Source organism: Lynx canadensis, chromosome B2, assembly GCF_007474595.2.
Source record: "Lynx canadensis isolate LIC74 chromosome B2, mLynCan4.pri.v2, whole genome shotgun sequence".
In the NCBI taxonomy this organism is placed as follows: domain Eukaryota; kingdom Metazoa; phylum Chordata; class Mammalia; order Carnivora; family Felidae; genus Lynx; species Lynx canadensis.
Window position 1 is genome coordinate 91,485,948 of NC_044307.1, and position 19,980 is coordinate 91,505,927.

General features: G+C 37.8%; 1 protein-coding gene across 1 annotated transcript in view; it reads right to left on the minus strand.

Moving 5' to 3' along the window:
• The window catches only part of ASCC3 (activating signal cointegrator 1 complex subunit 3), a 362,261-nt gene extending 342,945 nt beyond the window's left edge, over nt 1-19,316 (minus strand). The window contains 1 exon segment of the mRNA XM_030317096.1: nt 19,042-19,316. The gene's annotated coding sequence lies outside the window, so the exon portion shown is untranslated.
• Between the last annotated feature and the right edge of the window lie 664 nt (nt 19,317-19,980).

The window sequence follows — 19,980 nt, forward strand, 5'->3', positions numbered from 1 at the left end:
ACCCAGTTACTGTCTCTCAAAGCACAAAATTTCAATTATCCTTATAGCACTAATTAATATTTGATATTTTTTTTATTTATGTGTCTCACCCCACAAAGAGTAAGCTTCATGACAAAAAACAAAAAAACACAAAAAACAAACAAACAAAATAAATAAACAAACAAAAAAAAAACCACCTTTATTTCAGTGATTGGTCCTAGCAAATAGAACAGTCCTGGAATATTTTTGGCATTCGATAATTATTTGGTGAATAGTAAAAGAATAAAAAATGGAGGAAAGAAGATAATGGTAACAGGGAGATTGAATAACAAGCTGGGGAAGGGGAGACTTCCCAGGAAAAGAAAGAAGTCAGATGACCTGATCTAGTCTCCTTGTTGACATGCTGACAACTAAACAACTAACCATCTGGCAAACAGACTAATAATATTTACTATGAGGGGAATCTATATCTATGAAATACTCTTGGAGGGTTATCCTGGTTTAAGACTGCTTATTAAAACAAAACTACAATCTATAGTTTCCTAAGGCATGGCTCCTTACAGAATGTCACAAAAGCTATGTAAGTTCTCAAATAGGGATGATTTTGCCTCCCATGGGACATTTGGCAGTATCTGGTGACATTTTGAGTTCTCATAACTGGAGACTGTGGGGTACTACTGGCTTCTGGTAGGTAGAGGCCAGTGATACTGCTAAATATCCTATAATGCACAGGACAGTCTTTCCAAAACAAAGAATTATCTAGCCCAAAATGTAAAAACTACAGAGCTTATGAAATTCCATTCCAGAATCTGAAATACAGATGTTTTATAATCCAGATACTTTCCACAGTGTTGAAATGTCCCACAAACCTCAATTAAGAGATTTCATTATTTTGGGCCAAAGAACATGTGTCCAACATGGGAAGGAAAGAACCAGGGGGCCATATAGAATACTTCAGACCACACCCTGATTCTGCTTTTCTTCTTGATTGTTTATATCCTTGAAGTTATCACAAAGTTTAATACTTGGAAAAAATCTGAGTCTTCTGTCAGAATATATATAAAATAACTGACATGTTTAACAAAATAAGAGAGAATTTATAAGACAATGAAGAATAATAAAATAAGAAATGATGAGGCAAATTTGAAAATACAACTTTTAGAAATAAAAATATATACTTGTTAATAAACAATCAATGGATGGGTTAAATAGATTAGATACAGCGAAAGAAAAAAGTACTGACTTGGAATAAAGATCTGAAGAAACAACCCAGTATGCTATCACAAAAAGGCAAAGTAAAGATTAAGAAGGACAAAGAGGAATAAGTCCAAACATATCAGTACTCACAATAAGTATAAGTGAATTAAACTTAACACTCAAAAAATTGACAGAATTACTAAACAGCAGTCAAGTGAACATTAGAGCTACACCTGAAACACAGAACAGAGAAGGTTAGATGGAATAAGATCCTCCTATAAATAAGAAGCAAAACTAGCTGGTGGCTTTACCAAAAATATCAAATCAGACAAAACAGACTTTAAAACAAAAGGTACTATTAACGATAAAAAGAAAAAAAAAAAACCTCTCCACATAGTAATAAAAATTATATCTAAGAAGATAAAAATTTTCAATTTGTATGCCCTGCTGAAAGAGCCTCAAAATAAATTAAAGCAAAGAGAACTCCAGGGATGCCTGGGTGGCTCAGTCGGTTGAGCATCCAACTTCAGCTCGGGTCATGGTCTCGCAGTTCATGGATTCGAGCCCCATGTCGGGCTCTGTGCTAACAAACAGCTCAGAGCCTGAAGCCTACTGCAGATTCTGTATCTCTCTCTCTTTCTCTCTCTCTCCCCCTCTCCCCTGCTCATGCTCTGCCTCTCTCTGTCTCTCAAAAATAAATGTTAAAAAAATTAAAAAACAAAAAAGCAAATAGAACTCCAGAAGAAAGTGAAAAGTCCAATATCAAAGTGAAAGTGTAATAGTTGATTATTGATAGGTCAAACCAATGCCCCCCAAAATTCAGTAAAGTTATACAGGGGATGTGAGCAGTGAAATTAGTAAGTTTAATTTAATGAACATATACAGAAATCTGTACCTAATGATCAGAAAATACATATTTTTCACAAGTTCCTTTATAAAAGTTTAAAACAGTCTGTGCATATTAGGCTATAAAGCAAATCTCAACAAATTTCAAGAAGTAAGTATCATATAGATTAGGGGTCAACAAATTTTTCCTGAAGAGAGAGTAAATATTTTAGATTTGGAGGCCACATGCAGTCTTTGTCACATATTTTGGAGTTTGCTTTTGTTTTAAACACTCAAAAAGTGCAAAACTATCACTGGGTTCAGGGTGACCAAATGAGTTTGCTGACAACTAATGTAGGTCATATTTTCTGAGTAAAATATGATTAGATTAGAAATCAGAAACAAAAAAGATAAAGTAAAAAAACACAAATGATTGCATTGCAAATCAATAAGGAAATGGTATGAAAATGGCTGGGAGAAAAAAATGGTTGGATGCCCTATATCACATTGAATAATTTTAATCACAAAAGTAAAATGACCCAATTTGAGAATACATACCCTAGCTAGCTGACTTTAAATTTCAACTACTCATTGGGAATGTATTTAGTTAGGAGAGATGATTCAGGGAATCACATCAGGATTTTTCTAACACTTGAGTAAGTATTTTCTGGAGTGTTTGGATGAAGAAATGAAAGCAAGAGTCAATAGACAGCATGGAACAGAGATTCTCAAACTCCAGTATGTTTCAAAGTCACCTAGTGCAGGTGACTTCTAAAACTGGGCCCCGTCACTCTACTTCTTACCTCCAATTTTCTGATTCAGTAGATCAGATATCACTGAGATGTGGCACAAGAATTTTACACTTTCCAACAAGTTTAGGTCAAGGACCACACTTTGAGAACTGTCACAGGAATATTATCTTACATTCTTTTTTTTTTTTTTTTTTTTTTTTTTTTTACTGTTTATTTGTGAGAGAGAGTCAGAATGTGTGCACAGGAGGGGCAGAGAGAGGGAGACACAGAATCCAAAGCAGGCTCCAGGCTCTGAGCTGTCAGCACAGAGCCAAACACAGGGCTCAAACTCATGAACAGTGAGATCATGACCCACTGAGCCACCCAAGCACCCTTTATCTTTTATTCTTAAATCACCATTCAATTTTGTCTCAAATCAATAGTGATCAAAGAGTCTCCACCTACTAAGAATTCAGTGACCTGCGTTTAGGTGCACAATATGCCTCCTAAGGAAGGAGCCTTTCTCAACAGTAATCTGTGAGAGAATTAAGTCTTACCCAATGTGAATTGGGTGACTTTTTTCTCAATTCTCCCAGGGATGGAACATAGTTACTATTATCTATTCATGAGAAGTAAGGCATACAACATGACTTAGAGTACTGGGATTTAATTTCTCTATCTAGGTTAAGAGACTGTAATGACAGGCATTCTATTCATAATGATTGACATTAACCTTGAAGTCTTTAAAGAAAGGTGCTGACAGTAAACTGAATATATTCTGCTTCAGAACCTGCCTTTTATCACTCAAGTTAGTGCTTTCAAAATGCAACACCATAACAAAAGACATGTGATACATGTAATATTTTGCCTCTGGCATATTTTATGAATAAATGGGGTATTTGGGACTACTACTTCCATCATTTTGACATAACCAATGGTAATCTCCTGAATTCCCTGCCCCTCTCTAAAAACAGCAAGGCATAAGAATAAAAATGGATAAAGTCTAATTCATAAACTTAACAAATTCTAACAAACAAAATAATACACCCAATCTCTAAGAAGAGATCTAACAGTAGAGCCTGGTAATGAGGTCACACTGTTGTTACACACTACACTAACAGGAAACTTTACAGCTCCCTGAGCTCTCATCAAATTGATAAATATTAATTAAACTTGTCAAGAAAATGAAGCACTTGATTTTCTAATTTGGTTTTTATGGTTTTACTTCGTCAGATTGAATACTAACACTTTAAAAATGTAATAGCTCATTTGATCATGATCACCTGTAAATCATTTATTCACAAATATTTGAGTTTCTCCTATTTACCAGGAACTATGTTAGACACTGGGTATAAATAAGATTTACAGAACTCTGTTCTTTTAAACTCACTGGACTCTGTACCAGTAAAACGACTACTAACACTTAAGGGTGTTGGAAATGTATAAAAGTCAGAATGAGAAAACAAATTTTACATCTTTGATTATTTAATCAGCAAATATCTATAGATCACTTACTATACATTAGACACACTGTGAGTCTCTAAAGATTAAAAAAAAAAAACACAACATTTTGGGTTATGACTGCACTTGCCCTGGATAACACGTTTACAGTATGGTTAAGAAGGGTTACAATAATTATGCAGGTATAACTATAGGAAGACAGAGGTGGAACATCTAATAGAGTGGGAAAGAAGGTAGATAAAGATGGAAGTTGAGATTTACAGGACTTTAATGAGCTGGCCTGGTAGAGAAAAAAAGGTAAAGGTATGAAGGAGAAAACTAAAATAATAGACTTAGACTTACTCTTAAAAAAAAAAAAAAATCTATATAGGGTGCCTGGGTCAGTGGCTTAGGCATCCGACTCTTGATTTTGGCTCAGGTCATGATCTCAGAGTTCATGAGTTTGACCCCTGCATGGGGCTCTGAACTGACAGCATGGAGACTGCTTGGGATTCTCTCTCCCTCTCTATCTGCCCCTCCCCCACTCAGGTGTGCACAGGCTTGCTCACTCTCAAAATAAATACACTTTATAAAATAATAAAAATGTAAAAACCTATATAATGTACAATTGGTCACTCATGGAGAATAAAGATGTAAGCAGAGACCCAACACCATGTCTCAATTTAAGCATGTTTTAAATAAAGTTTATGACTTTGAGAAAGAAAGAGAGAATGCACAAGCGGGGGAGAGGCATGAGGAGAGAGAGACGGAATCCCAACACAGGGCTTGAACGCACAAACCATGAGATCACGATCTGAGCCAAAATCAAAAACTGGACACTTAACTGACTGAGCCACCTAGGCGCCCTTCAATTTAAGCGCTTTTTATCTTGACAGAGTCATGGAAAAGAAATTTAATATATTGTAGAAAATTATTCAGATTTAAGTCTGGTGAACAGTTTAAAGGCAAGGTCAACTGGAGACAAGCAAACCAGTTAGAAAGTTATTTCTTACAATAAACCAGGTGAAAGATAAAGAGGGTGGAATTGAGGCAAGGAAAAGCAGAAAAAGATGGACTTAAGAGATACTTATATTTGAGAGACAGGATGGGTGGGATAGGCTGTGAAGAGGAAGAGGAAAGGAGCAGAACACCCAAATTTCAGGTTTAGGAGAGAAAGAATAGTGGCACATGGATGTATAGATAGCATACAGGAAGAGGAAAGATGACTGATTAATTCTGTTTTGGAAAGTTTTGATCATGGCCATCAAGTGGGATAAACAGTTTTGGATGCCCTACTAGAGGTGTGGGCTGGAAATAGAGAATTTAGTGTTGTCACGTCAAGGCAGTTTAAACCATAGGTGGACACATTCCTTTAAGTCCGACATAAATAAACCTGTGGACCCTCTCCCTGAGAAAAGAGACATACACACAATATAAATATTTTGCACTTCATTTCAGAAGCTGCATGAATGCCATGAAACTCATCCACGTGCACCTCTAAAAACCTGAGAGTAGACAGTAGAAGGCTAAGAACAGAGTCCTAAGAAAGAGATCAACAAAGAGCTGTCCTATGAAGAAAGTGTTATCACAAGAGAACAGAGTATTTCAAATGCTGTTACAGAGTTCACAGTACTTGGCCATTCTCAGGTTTTAGATGACTTTAGCACACATAGTTTCCAAAAAACTGGGGAGAATGCAAATTTCACTGGGTTGAAGGATAAATGAGAGGGAGAAAATGAGGAAATAAAATGGGTACAAGCTATTTTTTTTCAAAGAACCTGGCCCAGAAGAAAGGGCAAGAAATACATGGGTCAAGATTTTGAAAATACAGGACAGAGCTGAGTAAAATCAAATAATCAGGGGAGAGCCAGTAGAGAGGGGGAAAGACTGAATAATCAAAAGAAAGGCTATGACTAAGGGAGTAGAGTCTCTGAGAAAATAGGAGAGAATGAGAACAAAAGTATGGGTCTTGAGATAAGACATGCTAGAAGGAGGGAGATACCTGGAAGTGCAGATAGATTTGTAACATGGTGAAGCAGAAATGAATGGGGAGAGAAAAAGGTGGTGAAAGGAAGTTCTACCAAAAGTACTTATTTTCTTTGAGATCTCCTGAAACTATTCAAAAGATGATGAGAAAAAATTTTTGAAGACAGGCAAAAGTCTGACTTCATACCAATGATAAGATAGGAAATTGATTAACCATAAAAAGATTTTTCAGGAAGCATTGAATATTCAGTTTATACTGAAAAAACACAAATTTAGAGTGGCAACGATCTGGCAAAGGAACAAAAGGTTGGTATAATCCAGGGTTAAAGTTTTATAACAAAAGAGCAATAAGAGGACAATGGTGCCTAAATGATGAGAATAATTATGTTCTGGATTTGAGGTCCAAACAAAAGGAAAAAACATTCAAGTTGGAGGTCTTAAAGATATATCATAATGTTTATGGTTAAAATTTCTGATTTATAAGACTACAGCAAATGCACATGAAGATAAACTGTCCTATGTAGCAGTTGTTACCTCAGTAATTTTTATTCCACATTTAGTGTGACGTACTAAATGGCAAATGAATACATGAAAAATTCCTTTAATAATAAATATTAACACCTTAGCATATAAAGACTAAAACCCAAAAGATTTTTATGGCCAGAAGTACCCATCTGTGATTATCTGAATCTTTACAATGTTGATTAGATATATGTACAGATAAAAAGAAAAGGTCTTGAAGTCAAGTTAACTGCCCTTTTAAACATTCAAATGGGGGGGGGGGGGAGGAACCTGACAGTAATATATTTCCCTTTGTGAAATGATACTGACCAATAACGACTGGGCTAGAATTCTAGTACACATTATTCTGAAGTACCACAAAGAAAGTTTTACGATCCTTTATTTTAAATCTGTTTCTAAACTCTAAATGGGGTTTAAAATTACTGCTTAGCAGTAATTTTAGGAAAATATAGTTACTGTAGTTTTCATTATAAACAAATAACAAAATCTCCACCATAGCCAAACTATATTTCCTAATGAATGTAAAGTCAGCAATTAGTTGCTGGCAATCATAGATACTAGGGAATTATTAGAGGGAAAAAAAGAGTAATATAATGTAGGTGAGGGATAAAAACACTGGAATGATGGGTAGGTTGTGAATGGAATAAAAATTAGAATTTAAGATTTCAATACCTAAAATAGAATTATATGCCCACAGGCCAAATCTTGAAAAATAAACTGGAGTATTTACATTTTACTTCTAAAAAGTGAGTTGTTAAAAAATTAACACAGTCAAGATCAGAATTCAGACATCAGCCTTCATAGATATATTACATATATACATAATCCTCTATTATGCCATTTCAAAAGGGGGTAATTTTTCACAGTACCCTCTAAAAAAAGATTTCTGCCTTTTCTTTAATTGTACATTATTGCCATCAATTAGTTAATAGAGTCCCATCATGGGCACATTTACTTATTTGAATCAACCATATAAAACAGGCCAAATAAAAGGTATAGACACATCAAAACAATAATACTGGAGATTCTGTCCACTATTTCACACACTGAATAGCTAGCTGCTCCAGAGTAAATGGAGGATGAGCAACAAAAACAGGAAGTTCCCTTCATCCATCCATTTCAATCACCATATGCATCTCAAACTGTGAGCATCTTGCCGCACTGCATGACTCCAATATTTGAAAACTATGTTTTCTTCTTAAAAAAATATATACAACATTGCCATTAAGCACAAACCAACTTTTTCACCTAGTTCATCTGAAGATACTGGTATGTTCCAAGTCTGGAGAAAAGACATGGTGGCACACAACACACTAAGTGTGTTTTGATGACTTATGTCCAAGTGAAGGATTTTCAAAAGCAATTTTAACTGTTCCTAATTTCTATCCAAGAAGTTCACTTTATATCCTAATTCATTCTTAAACAAGAAGCAACTGTTCTTCAATAGTTTCCAATCAAATCAGAAATCACACGTTGGGGGTGCCTGGGTGGCTCAGTCAGTTGAGTGTCTGACTTCGGCTCAGGTCATGACCTCGCAGTTCCTGAGTTCAAGCCCCGCGTCGGGCTCTGTGCTGACGGCTCAGAGTCTGGAGCCTGCTTTGGATTCTCCCTTTCACTCTGCCCCTTCCCTGCTCATGCTCTGTCTCTCTCTGTCTCTCAAAAATAAATGAACATAAAAAAAAAAAAAAAAAATCACACGTGGAGCATGGAGAACAGAGAAAGCAAGGGGGAAATAAATACGTGTGTGTGTATACTTTTAATATAAATCAACATACATAATGGTTTGTTAAAAATGAAATTTATGTAAGGTTCATACTCTAATTTACCTCCCCCAACTAACTACTTGTATTAACCCCAGGTTTCCCACCCTAGAAGGAATGGGCCTAATTAGGCTCATTAACTATAAACTAAATAGCCTTTATATTATAGGAGATCCCCATAATTACATTAATTTTACTTTTTAAGGATAAGGAAAGCTTTCCTTTAAAGGCCCTTGAAAAAACAAGTGTCTTGATTAACATTTCAGCACTGATTAAGAACAAGAGTAGTCAGGGGCACCTGGCTGGCTCAGTCGGTTAAGCATCCGACTTCGGCTCAGGTCATGGTCCCCCGGTTTGTGGGTTCGAGACCGACGTCAGGCTCTGTGCTGACAGCTCAGAGCCTGGAGACTGCTTCAGATTCTGTGTCTCCTCCTCTCTCTGCCCCTCCCATGCTCATGTTCTGTCTCTCACTCTCTCTCAATAATAAATAAACATTGGGGAAAAAAAAAAAAAAAGAACAAGAGTTCTTAGTCAGAGTTCTTAGAAAGAACATCCCACAAATACCAAACAAGTACACATATTACTCTAGAGAACACATGGAACAGAAACCCAATAGTCAAAAGGTCCTGGTTCAGATTATCTGAGAAAGGCAGAATTTTCATTCCACCCTAATCTATAGGCTTCTGGAAGACAGACCCAAATAATTTATGTCTGTCCCTTAATAAGACCTGAATTCACCAAACCACAACTCTTAGTGATGCTCTGGTGATGCTCTAGAACCAGCGTTAGCTATGTAGAGAGAATGGATTTTCCAGACCTTATACTTATTCCTCTGTATCACAATTATATGGAGCACCATTGCATTACTGAATACGAGCTCCTTTTGGAAATCTGACTCAAGTTTTATACCCAAACAACTAGGATTACCCACTCCAAACCCAAAAAATACTTATCAAAGGGTACAATGACCTTAATCTTTACTTATTACTGTTCTGTGCATAGTAGAGGATATTCTTAAATAGCCCTAACATTGACATTATATAAAAGAAGTTGGCACACACTCAATACCCCTCTTTCTCAAGTAGAGAAAAATACTAAAATGAGGACTCAAATGAATTTATATGGTAAACAAAAAATATAAAAACAGAAAAGCAAATCACTAACACACTGGGCATTATGAATTAGAAAAAATACATAGCAAAAATTCTATAGTGTTACTACACTGCATCTAATATATATGCTTTATTTAACATTCGGTCTAAATTGTTTGTTTCAGTATTTATGAATAAAAACTTAAATACTAATGGAAAAAAAACAAAAACAAAACAGGGCATCGTCTTCCACTTTCTGTTATATCAGTCAGAAACGTGCCCTAACAAATATAGTCTACAAGAATGTTTTCCTCTGTCCCTTATTTTGAGTTGAACCATCACTTCCCTATGAGACTTCATCCTCTGCTACTCACAGCTTCATAAACTGAAAAAGTGTTTGAAAGGGTTAGGCCCATTAGGTCTCATACTTTATATTCTAACTTCTAAACCACTTTCCTAACAATAAATTATACATACTACGATTGAGAGGAAAAACAGGTTTTCATAATGATACCCTTTACCTTTTTTAAATCTACTGAAACACCATGCTTCAAAAAGCATTAGAAACATGAAATTCACTCTGATGTTTTAAAAATTATAGCATGTGACCTTAAATTTTTAAATAGTAATGTAGTCATTTCTCTAAAGATTGCTGGTTAACAATTTTTACAGTGAAGACACTAGGCAAATCATGATATCTGCTGACTTTTTAATAAAAATGACATCTGTATCGGTTGAACATGTTTTTCAATGTTTTATAAAAATTTCCACGTAAGTATAGACCACAAAATAATTGATTACTGAGTACTGGATGTTGCTTTCTAATTGTAAATGTACTTTAAAAAAACAAAACAAAACAAAAAAAAACTATCTAGGGTTGCCTGGGCTGCTCAGTTGCTTAAGTGTCCGACTTCAGCTCACATCATGATCTCTCAGTTCGTGGGTTCGAGCCCTGTGCCAGGCTCTGTGCTGACAGCTTAGAGCCTGGAGCCTGCTTCTGATCTGTGTCTCCCTCTCTGTCTGAGCCTCCCCACCCCCATCCCTCTCGCCCTCTCTCTCTCTCTCAAAAAAAAAAAAAAAAAAAAAAAAAAAGACAAAAAAAAATTTACAAAGAAAAAAACTATCTATATTTAAGTTATCAAATGTAAGCCTTCTTTTTCACACTATAGGTGACCATACCAGCCATTCTACTTTGTCTTCTCTTCACCAAGTTAATCAGTCCCATTTCTTTCCATCAACTCCCTCATTATGCCCTGGTTTATATCCTGTAAATAGCAGTATTTTTTTTAATGTTTATTTTATTTATTTCTGAGAGACAGACAGTGCAAGCAGGGGAAGGGCAGAGAGAGAGAGGCATAGAATCTGAAGCAGGATCAGCATTGTCAGCACAGAGCCCGACACGGGGCTCAAACCCACAAACTGTGAGATCATGACCTGAGCCAGAGGCGGCCACTTAACCAACTGAGCCACCCAGGTGCCCAATGGCAGTAATTTTTCAAAGAGAAAGATCTGAAGCAAATAAGGTAAAAATTAAAACTTGTTAAATCCGCATGGCAACTATATTAGCGTTTGGTACATTATTTTCTGAAATTGCAAGTATTCTTGAAATATTCCATAATTTTAAGTTTTAATAAACACAGAAGGCTACTAAGAGAGACAATAGTTGTAAAAGCATCAAACTGAATGCCAAATTGTAGGTTCTGAAAATACTATCTAAAAATTCTCAGGTTTATGAAAGATTAAACATGAACACTGAGCATCTGGATGCTTATTTAATATTCCCACCCACAATGTGCTTCAATGTCATTTAAGGTAATAGTTCATAAGAGGTCTCCAAATATTTGAAGTAAACTTTTTAAAAGTTTAAAGGGGACAAGATGAACACAGTGTAAAAGATTATACAAGCCCACTGCAGCAGCACACCTTAATTGTAGCAGATCATTTGTAAAGGCAGCTGCAAAAATTTGGGAAACACTTGGGGCGCCTGGGTGGCGCAGTCGGTTAAGCGTCCGACTTCAGCCAGGTCAGGATCTCGCGGTCCGGGAGTTCAAGCCCCGCGTCGGGCTCTGGGCTGATGGCTCAGAGCCTGGAGCCTGTTTCCGATTCTGTGTCTCCCCCTCTCTCTGCCCCTCCCCCGTTCATGCTCTGTCTCTCTCTGTCCCAAAAATAAATAAACATTGAAAAAAAAAAAAATTAAAAAAAAAAAAAATTTGGGAAACACCAGGCTCATCATGTGAAAAAGTAGAAGTGGTAATCTAATTCAGGAAGACTGAAATCTAATCAATTTTCACAACCATCTGAACAACAACAACAAAAAAGGTGTTAACTAAAGTGTTCTTTATCCCACTTTTTATTCAACACTGATAAAAATATATAGCATCTGTTGAAAATACTTTTATCCATTCATTAGTTCAAGAAAAATTTATTCAGTGGACATACAGTGGTAAATTGCTGAAGTGAAATTGTCCCCTCTCTCATTAATATTTTCTTCTCTTTTGGATCATTTCTGAAGCCTAAAAATATGCTATGGGGTCTTCCATATTTAAAACCTAACCGACTCCACAGCCCTCTCCCATTAATACTCTACTTTTTTTTTTAGCTTATCTGCAATAAAAATGCCACTCCAATCAAACCAACCTCCACTGTTACTTCCACTGTTCCACCAAAAGAGCTATTAACGTCACAATAACCTCAACACCGTCAAATTCAATGTTACTTCTCAGTCCTTATTTAATCCTTGTCAGTTTTTGACGCAGCCCTTCTAGATACAGTGGCTTCACTTGGCATTTAGGACACCAGTATCTCTTGTTTTTTCTCCAGCAATACTGGCACTTTTTTGTCCTGTTGGTTCCTCCTCATCCTCCTTTAAACATTGCTGTGCCTCAAGATCAGAGAGCTCAGACCCCATTCTCCAGCTACGCTGGAGATCCCATTCAGGGGATCCCATCCAGTCTCAAGACTTTAAGTATCATTTATATCCTAATTCCAAATTCTTATCTCCATTCTCTGTATCTCACCTGTACTCCAGATTTGCATACCCACTACCTCTTCCACAGCTCCACCTGGATGTCTAATAGGTTAAATCAAACTTAAAGATGTCAAAATTGATCTCCTGCTGCAAATCTCCTCCTGTGGTCACGTCACTTGAATAAATCACAACTCCATTCTGCCTGTTGCTCAGGCCAAAAAAACTTGTAGTTATACTTTACTCCATTCAATTCATCAGCAAATTCTCCCAACTCTACCTTCAAAATATATTCAGAATCTGACCACTTCTCACCATTACCCTGTAAGACTACCTATAGTCTACCCTACAGACTATTACAATTGCCTAGTCTCCCTGTTTTCAACCTTACTCTCTAACAATTTAATTTCCACACATAAACAAGAATCATTCTTCCCAAAAACTGGTAACATTTGTGGCTCCCCTCTGTTCAAAACCCTCCAAAGGTTTCACGTATCTCTGCATAAACTTCAAAATGCTTAAAGAACTTGGCTTTCTCCTATGCTTTGATTTGATCTCCTATAACCCTCCTCCTTGCTCATGCTGGGGCATCTACACCGGCCTTCCTTCCAGTGATATAAACTGTAACAAGTAGATCCCCCTGCATAAGCACTCCTCTCCCACAGGCCACATAGGTAGCTCCTTCATTTCCTCAGGTCTTTGCTCAAATGTCTCTTTACCAGAGAAGCCTCCTCTGACCACCTTACAGCACCTCTTCCTTGATCCTTCTCTTGCATCCAACCCACTCACTTGATGGTACCTAACACATAACAATGTTGGCTGTGTTATTTGTTAACTTCACCCAATAGAATATGAGCCCCATGAGGGTGGGAACATTGTTTTGTTCACTGCAGTATCCACACCACCTAAAATAGTGTTTGGGGTACAGCAGGTTCTCAATAACTATTTGTTTAATGGATGAATGGATGAACTGACAGAAAAGATAAAGGGAGGTACAAAACGACCACAAAAAAAGGGCAGTATTTACAGGTCCGGTATATATCTATGTGTGTATATACACACACACACATATACATACATACATGCATATATGTATTAATGTTTACATCTTTATTTCAAGACCTCAAAAATATTTTTCATATAAATTATTTAATTAATTTTAGTCCTTAAGAAGAGATAAGATAGTTTACAAACTAGTAAGTTTTCTCACAAACAGAAGAAATAAAATCTAACACGATTTATTCAACTCATGATGCCATCCTTCTCAAAGAACTCAAGAACTTATACATGCAGAAATTTAATTCTGAAATTAATATTTGGATATTTTCTAAATCTCAAGCTAAAAAAGCACAAAACAAAAAGGAATGGTAAAAGTTGACAGTTGCTAGAAAACCTAGGGTAAGAACAGGCTCAGAAGGAAAACCTCAGAAGAATGTACAAACAGCTTTCACTCACCTGATATTTCTTAACTAGAATTTCTATTATATCCAGGCTGGATAGACTATGGTGAGCAAAATCAATCTGGTACCTATCCTTGTGAAGCTCACAGTCTAGTGAAGACAGGCTGATTAAACAAGCTATCTCAATACAAAATAAGACTTTTATTTTAAAAGGGGGCAGTAAAGAGTTTACCAGAACACAGAGCAGGTACATCTAGCCTAGCAAGAAAGGAAACGGGGAAAGAGAAGCAGGTTTCTTATACTGACACTTCAAGGATGAAGAGTCAGCCAGGTAAACGGGGCAACATAGAGAGTAAGAATACTTCATGTTCAAGGAACAAAAAGATGACCCAGTGTAGTGGTCAAGGAATAATGTGACAAGAAATGGAGCTGGAGGAAGAGCAATCAGGTCATGAAGGGCCATTTAAGTCATGCTGTTTAGAAATCATTCTGACAGTAAAAGAAATCTCCAAGCGAGTTTTGACTCGAGCTGTGTTTAATAAGAGTTACTACAACTGCAGTGAAGGGAATAGTCCACAAAAAGACAAGACCAGAAGCAGAAAGATACTGGTGGCAGTAATGCAGAAAAAAGTCCTGGTGCCAAGGACTGTGGCAGTAATGCAGAAAAAAGATGAAGGCTTGAAGGGTTCCTAAACTGAAATACTAGTAGTGATTCAGAGAAAAGTGGATAAATCCAAGTGTTTAAGTCAAATCTATTTGGCTTACTCTAATTATCTGTGTTTGTGGTGGGAGAAGAGGGGTGGATGGGAGGGGATGCAAAGTCCAAGACTGACTTCCACAATTATAGATCAGGTTCACAATACAATTAATATTGAACTAGGGAAAAGTTAATAGTAATTATAGTAATATCACAAGTTCAATCTCAAACAAGTTGAGTTTGAGATATCTGTATGACATTCAAGTAGAAATGGTCAGTAGGAATTGAATACTCAGGTGAAGAGTTCAGGACTGAGGTCTGCTTTCAGGATATAAAAATGAAAATTATCAGGAATACAATAGGAATAGTTAAAAATCACCTAAGGATCTGTGAAGACTAAGAAGATGGCAGCGGTAGAAGAACAGAAGCCTTTAAAGAATAAATGGGTGGAGGGGCGCCTGGGTGGTGCAGTCGGTTAAGCGTCCGACTTCAGCCAGGTCACGATCTCGCGGTCCGTGAGTTCGAGCCCCGCATCAGGCTCTGGGCTGATGGCTCGGAGCCTGGAGCCTGTTTCCGATTCTGTCTCCCCCTCTCTCTCTGCCCCTCCCCCGTTCATGCTCTGTCTCTCTCTGTCCCAAAAATAAATAAAAACGTTGAAAAAAAAAAAAAAGAATAAATGGGTGGAAAAGCTTGACAGAGGAAATTATGACTAGTAGAAGGCCAATAAAGGCCAAGGAAACACCAGAATATAGTGTTTCTGAAACAAAGCAGAGAGTTTTAAGAAAGAGGTATGGTCAACCATGTCAAATGCTACCAAGAAACATGGCAAAATGTCCACTGGATTTAGAATTTCAATCATGTTCTTCCATTGTTCTGTTTCTAATAAATACAAAGAGAAGAGCTCTGAAAAACTGGAGTTAAATCAGTCATTTTGCAAACTCCCCAACAGCTATTTTTTCCCCAAACTAACACCAAAATCAGTGACTAGGGATAGCAACTTTTTCACTTTCTAAATCAGCGACAAAACCTCTGCTTTACTTCAAGTTGGCCAGGACAGCACTCACTGGTATTAGCATTTTTCCTCACCTCAAGTCAATTCACTCAACAGTCTCACAAAGCCAGCATCTTGACAGTCGTTTCCAAGACTGCAGTAGTGTATGTCTTGCTTTTCCCCAATATCTTGCATGGTTCTTAGCCTATACCAAGGAACTCTGAGAATATATACTCAGAGCATTAATTTGTGACTCTTTCTAGAAGTAATCTTTAGGTTATCCCTTGCATCCCCATCTGCAGGGTACAGACAGCACTAATATTTTGCAAAGCTTCCTTCACTCTTAAAAGAATGCTTCTTAGCTACACAGAACTGAGTAACTTGGTATTCACTGAATTAATTTCAAAATAACTAGCAACTGTTTAACAATACTGGGAAACATTAAAACTGCCTCTCTACTCCATAGTCCTGACATTAATTCCCTCCCTTCTTTTGAAGTTCTGCTTTAATAGGACAGAATAGAAAATTAAGAGGCTTTTGAATTCATATGGTTTAACGCAGAAGTTTCCAATATGAACTGGTTGTACTGGAATCACTGGGGAGTTACCTGAAAAGACATTTCTAGACACCATCCCCAGAAATTTTGATTCAGTAATGTTGAGAATCTTTGGTTTAGTTATTAAATAACTATGTGTGAACTTTATCTCCTTCAAATATAAATATTTCTCAGCAATTAGCTTATTAAAACATATTCTGAGAATGTTTACTGTTACCAAAAATTACTTTACTACGTTCTTATGTACCTGTTCTAAATTCCACCCTTATTTTCCACATCAGCTTCAAACTTTTAATAACAAATGCACTTCCCAACAATTCTCTCTGAAGAGTGAATCACAGAAGTGGAGGTAGACAAGCCCCAAACTCCTAAACCAGAAAGATAAAACAGGACTCTATTTTAATTTACAAAGGTTTCCAAGAGTTAAGTCTGTTCAAGTTATAATGAGGAGAGGCAAAATGACATAGTAGGAAGAAAGTAAAATAAAAATGAGAACTGAGTTCAGATGTCAATTTTTGTTTGATGATAAAAAATCAGCTCACTTCTCTGGGTATGAACTTTCTGATTAACGAAATAAAGAGGGGCTTCAAAATGACTTTTTATGCCCCTTTCAGGTCGAATGACCTGATTAAATTGAAATATTCAAAGATGGATTGAACTGCATTAAATCTGAATAATAGAGTTTCATAAATAAGACAGCCTGTATAACTGATTATCATAACAGCAGAAAAATGAAACTGAACACCCATCAGGCACACTCAAACATGCTCCCTTGCTCATCTATATGCAAAGTGAGGACTTAAATGAGATGGTACATGTTGAATAGATAAACATTTATATAGGAACGTCTACTATGAGCTGGGCATTATACAAGAAATAAGATCTAGTACCTACTTTAAAAAACTTTATAGAAGGAGATAGACACATAACACCTACCTTCTCACAATTACTAACTACGTAAGATACCTTTCCTCCTTGGTAATTATGCATTTTTTCTTTCCATAAATGTTTTTGTTAAAATTTCAATTTCAGGTAGATATCTTCTCAAAGTTGAAAACTGTGCCGTATTTATATGAAGACATACATTGCACTGAAAGGGCTTACGCTAACTACCTCCCCAACGAAGGTACTATGGGACAAAAAATTTACTTGTCAATAAGTACCATACATGTTTCTGATGAATATGCTTTGTGTGCAGAATTCTTATGAATTGTAAGTCATTAACACATAGGAGATCCAATGTGGCCAATGTAAAAACTGGAATAATAAAATCTTTCTTTTCAGGTAGAAACTGATTTCCAATTGTGAACTTTGTATTTAAGCCAACTCAGCAAAAAGAAAAAATTACTCTCTTAACTGGCAAAACATTGGCATGTATACTCTCATTTTGATCAAAGGAAAATCAAGTCATGCCGTTCAAGGACAATAATCTGCCCCTCCTTAGATGCCAGTTACATGTAAACATTGACAATAACTTATTCTCATGAAAAGCTTTATTTTGGTCCACTAGAGATCCACGACATGAAAAGGAATCCTAGTTAAGATCCTCTATTAAACTTTCCATAGAAAGTTCCGAATTACAGACACTGTATCTCTCTTGATTTCCTAGGCCTAGCACAGTGCCTGGCACATATGAATGAATGAAATGATAAAAGAAAACTGCTCAGCAGGGATCAAGAAGGCTAAGTCATGAAAAATTCATTCAAATAAGATTATATAGCCTATGCTTAATTGGCATCTCTAAGAGCACTCTTCTTATGTGAGACTATTATTACAGCCGTCATTAAAAATAAAAGATGTATGAACAGAAGTTCAATGCAGAGTAGAATCAATAGCTGAATTCTTAACTTTTCCTAACACTCCAAAAATGAGAAAAAAAATATTTCAACCCATGAAACATGAAATCTAGTGATGGAGATACTGGCTATTCAATCTAACCTTACTTGTAAAAAGAAAACATGATCACAAGTTGGAGTGAACACGTGATACCAATCACATCAAACTTTTAGTTACTGCTAAAATTATGCTTCTTTTAAAAAACCAAGTAACAGCAGATTACACGAACACACTGCATTCAATGAATAAGTTAATTTATGATTAAAAGACTTATTTATTTATTTTATTTATTTTTTTAATATGAAATTTATTGTCAAATTGGTTTCCATACAACACCCAGTGCTCATCCCAACAGGTGCCCTCAATACCCATCATCCCCTCCCACCCGCCGCCCTATCAACCCTCAGATTGTTCTCTGTTTTTAAGAGACTTTTATGGTTTGGCTCCCTCCCTCTCTCTTTTTTTTTTCTTCCCCTCCCCCATGGTCTTAAGTTTAAAAGACTTTTTAATACAACTTACAACTGCCCACGTACTCACAACACGTCCCTTACACGCGCACACACACACATTTACTTATTTCAAAATGAACATTCTAGACTCGTCGATTGCACCCTCAATTCACCATGGTCAACACCCTACCCAGACTATTTACTTTTCAGCGTGAGGGTAAAAAATACAAAGAAGATTTTTCTCTTAAAAAGCTGTATGAGGTAAACGAAAAAGTTACCACGGCTTTGTACCGGAGGTGGGGCGGGGGGGGGGGGGACTAAACGAAACAAATTACGCACAGGAAAGAAAAACCTCCCCATCTGGTCATCACCTAGTGGTCTAACACCTGTACAATATACGGCTAGGGTGATTTTTTGATCACCACCCCCACCTACAAACTCCAAAGTGGACGAGACCGTCGGAAACCAGGGATACGACTTCAGGCCCCGAGGGGGGATGACAGCTCGTGGCTTCCCTCGGAGACCCGAGGGGGCTGTCCCGTAGCGTCGTCCGCCCCCAAGTCCCTGCCTCCCGCCACCTGCCCTCCCCTTCCCACCTCCAGCTCCATCTCCTCACCTTTCGGCCCCAGCTCACGCGCTTCCCATCACTCGGTCAGCTCCTACCTCCGCGCCTACCTCCCTTTCGTTTTCATTTTTACTTCCCACGCCGGGTGGGGAGCGAAGAGAGCTGAAGATTCCGGTGGGCAGCTGCACCGTTGTGCCTTCTTCCGCACCTCAACCTGGGCTCGCCGGGGTCGCTCCCACTAAAAGAGTACAGCGCCCCGACCACCAGACAGACCTACAAACCCGGCGAGGAGGAAGGGGGCGGAGCAGGCGCGGACCTACACGTCACCCGCCCGGCAGCGACGCTAACGTCGGCACGTCAGCTCCCTCCTGCCCCACCCCGTCCGCGTGCGCGCCGCCGCCCCGCCTCCTGCTCTCAGAGCTGCGAGAAAGAACCAGCCGGCGCCGAGGGCGCGCCCCCAAACGGGCACGGGCGCGGACGCGCGCGTTCCCAGGACTCCTTGGTCAGGTGGGTGTCCTTACAGGCCCGGACCTACAGCCTCTCGCTCACCACCTCAGAGCCTTTCTTTGCAATTACTTGAGTTCGCTGCGTCTTTTCCCTGGTTCTTCTCCCTAAGATGAAGACAAAGAAGTAATAATTCCTATTAAGATACAGGAGGGAAGAGCAGTATGAGGAACCGGGTAATTGCCATCTTCTTCACCAGCCAGAGCTCCCGGCTACTGGACACTTTATATACGGTTCCCTGGACTCAGGTTCGCTTTCCTTAAACTTTCTTAGTCCTCACCTTAGTTCTCTTAAAAGTTATCTCTGCTAGCGTGTCCTTTGGTGGGACAGCCCACACCAAAAACACAATGTCTGAAGATTCCCTGGCTCATTTGCAAAGACAGGAAGATGATGTCAAGAAAAATTAACTAACCTCAAGAACTGCCTGGTGTATGTGTATACAGCTCTAGACCAAACATCAGGGATGTGAAGATGGCATGACTTAAT